This window comes from Lactuca serriola, chromosome 2 (genome assembly GCF_051521515.1).
Source record: "Lactuca serriola cultivar US96UC23 chromosome 2, Lser_US96UC23_V15, whole genome shotgun sequence".
NCBI classification, from domain to species: domain Eukaryota; kingdom Viridiplantae; phylum Streptophyta; class Magnoliopsida; order Asterales; family Asteraceae; genus Lactuca; species Lactuca serriola.
In genome coordinates, this window is record NC_136409.1 from 56,515,516 (window position 1) to 56,523,019 (window position 7,504).

The window sequence follows — 7,504 nt, forward strand, 5'->3', positions numbered from 1 at the left end:
GGATTCTTGTCTAATCTAAACTTTGTCTCTTTTCTTTTTCAGTTGTCAGGCTCAAACTCCTCCAACGCCTACTCCTCGAACCCACTTTCTCTCTTGGGCATTTGTGGGAGGGTCACATTTGATGGATCTAATTTTAACGATTGGATTGGCAACATTCTCATGGCCCTAAGGTACGAGGACAAGAGATTCTCGACGAAGAGCTCATCGAGATCAACAAAACTACTACTACTCTCGAAGAAATCATCGAGTATAAGGCTCGATGCAAAGAGGCGACAAAGGTGTCGTGCATCATGGTAGCCACTATGACTCCCGAGCTTCAAATTTTCTACAAGGACTATTGACCTTATGACAAGCACCAATATTTGATGGAAAAGTACCATCAAACTGCACGTCAAGAGAGGTACGAGATAGTTGTCCCGTTAATAATAACCAAAATGAAGGATGGAGATGTTGGGTTTTGAGCATTCTAACACTCCTAAGTGTACATGCAACCCTAAATACCTTGGATCTATGTTTTCTCTATTATACATGCAAATATGATCTTTCCAAGGTATTCATCCTAACTAGCATAATAACAGTGATTTATATGAATATATCAAGTTAGAATTACATACCTCTTTGATGGAGATTGTCTTCATGAAGCTTGAGTGCCTAGTGCCCCAAGTGTGACACCTCAAATGGTTCACACAACTGATGGGTTTAGTACAAACAATCCTATGTGTGCATGCAACCCTAGAATTAGATCTATGTTTTCACTATTAGATACACAACATTATGAACACATATAGAAACCCTAATATGCCCTAGTATTTTCGAAATTCATATAGTAGATTAGATTACATACCTTTTGTTGTTATATTGCAATAACAACTCAAATCTTCAAAACCTAAGTCTAGAAAGCAAGTACCACAAGTGTAGTACCTCTAATGGCTCACAAACACCAAGAGCAAATGGAGAGACAAGAGAGAGAGGGAGGAGGTATGAAATCGGCCCTAAGAACCCTTTAGGAAGGCATTCACGAATTCTTATGGCCTTAGGGGTCTTTATATAGGTGTAGAGATTATGGTTTCAGTCCTTATCCTTATCCAGTTGCTTGCCCACCAAGCAATCATAAGATAAGCCTTGAAAACCCTTATCCTTTATCCTTTGGATGATTTCAAGGATATCTTATCCCTTGAATTCGTCCAACCCATATCAAATAACCATTACCCTATTTTGTAACTATCACATAATTACAATTCAGCCCCTCTAGTTTAATTAATTACATTTGATCACAAAATTAATTCTTAATTAATTATTGACCAATATTAATTAAACAAATATGATTTCTCCTTTAATATATTATTCTTATAACATATTAATAAATCATAATAACCTCTTTCTCTATTATTTCTCCAGTCAAGTTGCTCTGGTGAAGGCAACCCAAAAGGACCACGCACAATCGGGTCAAGTACTTACCAAATATGGTTACGGGCTTAGACACTAATCCAACAGTCTCCCACTTGGATAAGTCTAGTAACCACAAATGCAAGTACAACTCGATTAGCAATCGTATCTCTCAAAGACGCTGTTGAACTCTGATCTTATCAGTAACCTGTCCTTTAGATAAGGGATCATATATTCCTCCATTCTAGATATCGTATAGATGTGAGACATGAATCAAAATCATTCTCTCAATCTATGTATTGTTTCCCGATTTCCGATTTACGACGACTGACTAACTGAACAAATCAAATTAGCCCTAGCCTGGCCGAGCATTTACGTTTTTCATCACTAAATCATCGAGGGCCCACATATGTCGCTTTTATCCCACTTTGGGTAAAAGGAATGGATAAACTTCGATTTAATGCTTGCTTGCACTCACTCACCAAATCACACACAACAATAAGTTTTATAACACCAAGTTACTAGTGCGTTTACATATTATCAATGTGCAACTGATTCGCAAGATACAACTCACACATCTTGGTTTCAAGAATACAAGATATTATCATCTCACCAATCGCTCGTGACAAAATTCATGAAACAATCTAGGTGAGCGTGGGTTTAATCCAATGCTCAAAATCATATTCATAAGCACTCATGAACATTGCAGCAAACCTTTGCTATGTCCAATACACTTTAGACAATCTACAAACCAACTCATGACAGTTTTCTTTCATACCTACTTCCAACATATGACCGACTGTGGATCGTTTGAATAATTCGATTATTCTTAATAAACTCAATTATTCTGGAAGTCAAAACATGCAAAAAGAAACACAATGATAATACTTAATCTTATATGACCCCAAACTTGTGAGTATAAATAAAACACCTTTATTTAATCACCATATTGATTACTCATTATCCATTGTTTAACGTTTCAGATAATCAACTTTATAACTCGAATCATAACCATAATTGTCCCATGCTCCAAGCATGCACACTTTGGTTTCCTATGTTCCATACTTTGTGAAATAGATCAATTAAAACTTTTCAAATGAAACTCATTTCACAATCCCCAATCTTTATAATTAGTGTAAGAATACCAAATTCTTGCCACCTTTTAGAATATGTCAAATTCTAATATTCTATGCAGTGATTCTCTTGTGAAGTCACGGCACAAAAATCACAAAGACTCGGCCAACGAAATCACAAGGTACTCTATCAAAATTGTTATAGAACAATTCTATAGATGTGATGTCTCTCACTTAAAGTACATTCCTTTGAACATCCTTTTGCATAAAATTTTCTAATCTAGACATAAATTCTTAATTTCCAACTCCCAATTATGGAAACATTTCCATATTTACCATATGACAACTTATTCTTAATAGAATCTTATCTATTCATAATAATGTTGATATGTTCCATTCAATACCATACTTCCAACTACTCACAAGCGACCAATCCTCAGCGAACTTTGGATCGTCCTTTGATAGTTGTTTAATTATTTCGGTCAAAACCAGTTCTAGTCCCTTTTCCCTCTTAATGCCCTTGGCATTTGGAAAATTTTAGATTGGTCAAATGTTATAGCATATGCAATTGTTCCTATACCCGAAGCATATGGGACATGATGCATAATGTCTTACATAAAGATACGATACTCTATCAATCTTCTGCCATAATATTTTATGTGTCACGTTCTTACAATTCGAACTATGAAGAGGGATGCCATAATCATAATCGAAATATAAGAACTCACTATGTATCCTTTGACTAAATTTATTAAAATTTCTAAATCTAAGCCTTAGATTTTTGAAATGAAGTACAATATTCTCTCCCTTAATTATAGAAAAACAACTTTTCAACTCTTACAACTTTGCAAAGTATAACTCTTGTTTTCTATAATTAATATTGTTTTCTTTCAATAATAATCATGCTCCCACTTACATGATGATTATTTCTTTACCAGCATAACACTTACGCTCCCACTAGCTTTGACATGTATTCAGAAATCAGCTGAACTTCTAGAAAACAATTTCTTAAGTTCATATTTCTAATACTAGATGCTTCGATAAGACTCTATCTGAGCTTCTCAAACTCATACACTTTTCCTTGGACAGCTCATATGTATATGTCTAAATGATTCTAGGACTCATATCAATAAGTCTAAGATGTTCAGACCCATTTGCCATTTCCCACAATTCGAACTATGAAGAGGTATGTCGTAATCATAGTTGAATTTGAGAAACCCAAATTACATAATGCTATCTTCAAAATCTCTCTTAGTGAAAGCGTTTCCTCACAATCATTCTCACGAATGAGAAGAAACCTTATGACACTTAGATTTTGTGGTGTATACGTTCCCGTCCATGTGAATTCGTCATAACCATAATCACAAGATAATGTCAGTGACAAATCCAAACTCTTATGGAAAGAACTTGTTCTTCTTAATTTCTTGCCATCAAGGGTCCCACCATTACTCAATTGGAATGGCACAAAAACAAAATAGTGTCAACACGATAGGTTGTAGACCTCAAGTCGTGTGCTAGTGATGAATGATAATGTCTATTCTTGATTTGTTCTTGAAACCTTTCAAGACCATTAAGACTCCCACTGACTCCTTGACATATCAGATTCTCTTGTCAAGAACCATTTCTTGACAAAGAAATATTCAAGAGTTAGTGTAGCTTTCATCAAGACAAAACACTTCATATGATTGGTCCTAGTTGGTCTTTGTCTTATCCAAGACATCACAACTTACCAATTTTAAATGTGCAAGAATAAGAAAAACCCTTTTCCAAATTCCACATTTGATGAATGTTATAGACCTTCTTAAGACTTGTCACTCAATTCACAATCTTGGAGTATAACTCTAAGACTTGATATTGGAACGAAGTATGATTGACTTCTTGATTTAACCATTTCCACAATTCCCGATTCCTCTTCTTATACATACAAATTGTACTAAGACTCACTTAGAGGATCAATTGAGATATGGTTCTCAATCATTAAGACCTATCATAAAACATAATAAAAGGTACTCTCCCTTTTTCTTAGAGCGGAGAAACTTTTATCTTTCTGCCTATTTGACTCTTCTTATTCGTTCTGCTATTGATTGAACCTCTTAGAATCAACCCAGAATTATACTCAATCTTATAAGTATAAACATATTCACTAAACTTTAGTAAATCATGACGAATATCTTTGTTACTCTTGTGGTAGACTTGATCAACGTACGACCTAGTGTACTCAATCTCTTAGTCCTTAAATTGACACTTTGTCATAAATTAGTCTAAATTTCCCAAATGTGAAAGTTTTCATTCATCATGCAATACTTGTTGCACGATTCCAAGTTCCTATCCACTTGAAACTTGGGCGATGAGAAACTCTCTCTATTTGGTAAACTCTTGACACTTCCACAAATAACCTAATTAAGAATCAAATCCATTTTGCTAATAATAGAAGTACACAAACATTAATTTTTCATATACGCCACTGTAAGGATAAACAAATAACCAAAATTTATTTTATTTATAAAAGCAGCGGAAAACATGTCCTTACAATGCAAAATTCGAATGAAAAACTATGTAATCAAATACTCCTAACAAATCTATCATAACATCCTAAGCTCAAAATGTGATCTTTGAATCCATGCAATCGTAATCCATTTCTTCGTGATCAGACTCATCTTGCTCTTCCATCAAACTTCCTCTCTTTTCTCTAATCCTGCAAAACATGCAAATGTAATCGTATCACATTATGTATAAAGAATAGGAATTTAATGGAGTTAGATAGTAGATTTTATACCTGAAGTAGAGCCATACTTCTTGACTCTCTCATCTATTAGACTCTTCAGGTCCTTTGGGCAGCTTCGTATCCATTGCCCCTTCTCTTAGCTGCAGAAACAGGTGGGTTCTTCTAGAATGTCCACGGAAGCATGGTTGGTTGAATTACCAGACAAATATGCTCCATTACTTCGCCAAATCATTTCTGATTCAGTAGAAATAAGCATGTAAGTTAAGTCAATGAGGGTCGTGTCAAGATCGATCATATAATACTCTCTTTTGAACTTATCATTTAGGGAGTGACTGAAGAACCCAGTCCACAGCCAACTTATTGGGAAAAGACACACCCAACATAATCAACCTATCATTGTGTGATTTCATCACTAGGACGTGAGCACACACGGGTTTACCATCTTCATGTTCCATTGCCAATAGGGTTTCGATGATCTTGAACCTTTCAAGTCTTCGATCTTGTGGGTCGGGGAGAATAACGGGAGGAGGAGGAGGGAGTGAAATCAAGCTAGTCCACATTGATCCTTCACTTTGGAACAAGCTTTCACTTTCAAAAGGAACACCTTTTCCTTGGGATTCGGGAAGACCACGGTTAGAATCAGACATCTACAAAACTGAAGAAATTTCAAGTTAGTTGATTGAATCCTTAATGAAACACCCAAATGAGACATTAAGGCTAGGATCCAACAACATTATTTACATATTAGAAGAGGGATGCCGTAATCCAACATGCAAATAATTCGGAGGTAAGTGAATGACGATTCACTAATTCTTCACCATGAAAAAACATAAAGGCTTAAGTTTAAATGTATTAAGAATTCCTAGATTTCCTTTGAGATTCATTGAACTTTTCAATGGCATGTTTAAATCTCGATATGCCCCTCTCGTTTGTGACTGGGATGCCGAGGATCACAAAGTGGGTGTGAATAACCATTCAAATCTACATGGTGGCCTCATTGTTACAGTCACCTATTTGATGTGCCGGTAAACCACACACGCTCCATCGAACTATGACAAACATTGAGTCACCCTTTGCATCATTTGCTTAGAACCAATTAGTGTACCGGTTAACCACACACGCTCCACTAACTTCTTAGCAAGGGTGCAAAGTGTAATTTCATGGGATTGCATCAATTTCACTTTTGCCTAAAGTAACTAGGATTGGGAATTTGCAAAAGTGTTTAGTTACTTTACATAGATTCATTATACTTATTAATGAAGAGAGGATTGCCCTATCCTACCCGTTCGGCTAACGACCCTCCACCAATCAAGGAAGTGGTGGGTAAGAGTGGATACCCATTAAACGACCATTTTATAGGCCATAACCTTATACCCCCCTTATAGATCGGCTTCGTGAATAAGGCCTACTAACGGTAAGACTAGCATTTTAGTCATATATAATATTAGACTTTTAATGTTATATATAGTATAAGGGTGTATTTTACACTTTTAAAATACTAGGTGGTTTAAATTTTATAAATTACACTTTTAATATAAACCATATCATTATGGATTTATTAACTCTCTTTTAATTATACACTTAATTAATTCAATAAAACCATAAGGGTGTAATTTGAACTTTTCAAAAATTAGGGTTTTAGAATTTAACATTTTTCAAAATTAAACTTTTAATCAAACAATTTAAATTCCAAAACTTGAGGGCAAGTTTTTGAAACTTTTCAAAACAATTAGGTTTTAATCTCACTTTAAAATTTTCGAATTTAATACTATTTAAATTAAAATCTTAAATATTAAAACTCTTGATTTAATAATTATCTTGAATTAAACTATTAATTTAAATTATTAAATCATAAGGGATTATCTAAATCATAAAGGATAATTACAAATTAAACAATTAATTTATCCTAATCCTTTTAATCCCTCTAAATTTCGAAAATCATGGGACAGGATAATTCAAAATCTTTAATTACCATATATAACTATATTTGGTAAATACTTGACCCGATTGTGCATGGTCCTTTTGGGTTGCCTTCACCAGACCAACTTGACTGGAGAAATAATAGAGAAAGAGGTTATTTTGATTTATTAATATGTTATAAGAATAATATATTAAAGGACAAATCATATTTGCTTAATTAATATTGGTCAATAATTAATTAATAATTAATTTTGTGATCAAATGTAATTAATTAAACTAGAGGGGCTGAATTGTAATTATGTGATAGTTACAAAATAGGGTAATGGTTATCCTTGATATGGGTTGGACGAATTCAAGGGATAAGATATCCTTGAAATCGTCCAAAGGATAAAGGATAAGG